This window comes from Aplysia californica, unplaced genomic scaffold (genome assembly GCF_000002075.1).
Source record: "Aplysia californica isolate F4 #8 unplaced genomic scaffold, AplCal3.0 scaffold00148, whole genome shotgun sequence".
Lineage (NCBI taxonomy): Eukaryota > Metazoa > Mollusca > Gastropoda > Aplysiida > Aplysiidae > Aplysia > Aplysia californica.
In genome coordinates this window covers 997,205-998,626 of record NW_004797418.1, presented here as the reverse complement: position 1 = coordinate 998,626, position 1,422 = coordinate 997,205, and the positions used below count along the sequence as shown (strand labels likewise).

The following is a 1,422-nucleotide window of genomic DNA, read 5'->3' as shown; positions in this document are numbered from 1 at the left end:
CCGACTGTAAACAAAAGCCCCAAAAAAGTAACCAATATGAGAACAAAGTCTCAATCCCCCCAAAAAATGGAGAAGAAAAAACCGAAGGGGGGTTTTAAAGTGCCCTTGCACTAATGCCAAAACTTGGCGGAATAATAGCTCTATTGGACCTCAGCCATTTCGAAGATTAAGCACTATGTCCTCGATGGGGACACTGCATTTTTAAAAAGAGCTTTAAAAATCAGAGAATACAAAATCATTGTCTCGTGTCTCATAATTTAGCATAAAAGTATAATTGGGAAACAGACGGTATTGACTTGAAAACGCAGAGCAAAAAAAAAACCACACAATCGTCGAAGAATTGTAGGCTAACACTTATTCTAAAATGAATCGTAATTTTTTTTTGCGGTATTTTTTTTCTCTGAAATAAAAAAAAAAAGAGAATTATGAAAGAGCGTGCATTCCCATAACAGTCTGGTATCCCATTCCCTGAGTATGCCTTGAAATAGAGAAACAAGGATTGAAAACAAGCTTCCTCTCCCCGCAGGCTCTTGAGTGCCGCCATGCAAACAGGACTCCCGTGCACCCACCCAGCACAATGAAAGGAGACACGCCGCTGAGGAACTAATTACAAGCAAACTGCAGGTAAGACCTTGTTAATGAGTGCGTTATGCTTTAGAACAGGTCATTTTTGTACGGTGCATGGCTGTGTCACTTTGTGGCTCTCCTTCTATTTGAAAGAGAGAGGAGAGAGGAGGGTGGAGAGAGAGAGAGAGAGAGAGAGAGAGAGAGAGAGAGAGAGGGGAGGGAGTGTGAGAGACAGAGTGAGAATGAGAGGAAAAGTGACAGAGAGTAAGAAAAAGTGAGACAGAGACAAAAAGTGGAGAGAGAGAGGGAGAAGGAGATATTATATATAGGAGAGAGAGAGAGAGGAGGAGGAGGAGGAGGAGGAGGAAGTGAATTGGGCCTCAGGTAGTAGGGCGTATGGGGGCTGGGAATTAGGGGTTGGGGGGTTGGAGGTTGGGAGTTGGGGGTTAGGAATAGCTAGTTTGGTTTGGGTTTTTTTAATGACGTTGGGTGGCTTTTTATGTCGCAAGACAGAGGAATGGATAAGTTGGCTTTTGGGTCTGGGATAACGCCTGGACCGGGAGGAGAGGAGGGGAGCGGGTTAGCTGATGGCGTTAAGGCTAATTGGGGTAGGAATATGATCTACACGGGGTGGAAGAAGCTGTGTGTAAAATCTGCAGTAGTGCCTCATAGGTCAGCCAGACTACGAGAAAGATGAAGATAAAGGTGGAGGTGACCGGTTGAAATAATAATAATGATAATAATAATGATAAAAATAGCTCGTCCATCGATGTCTGACGAAGGTCAATACATCCACAGAAGAGAATATTTCTCCAGCAAAATATATAAGTATTAGAAGAATACGATGGTTTGTGG

At 43.2% G+C, this 1,422-nt stretch overlaps 1 protein-coding gene across 1 annotated transcript in view; it reads left to right on the top strand.

Moving 5' to 3' along the window:
* Positions 1-526: 526 nt before the first annotated feature.
* The window catches only part of LOC101850329 (neuropeptide SIFamide receptor), a gene marked incomplete at its 5' end in the record, with an annotated part of 78,310 nt that continues 77,414 nt past the window's right edge, over positions 527-1,422 (top strand). The window contains 1 exon segment of the mRNA XM_005097195.3: positions 527-624.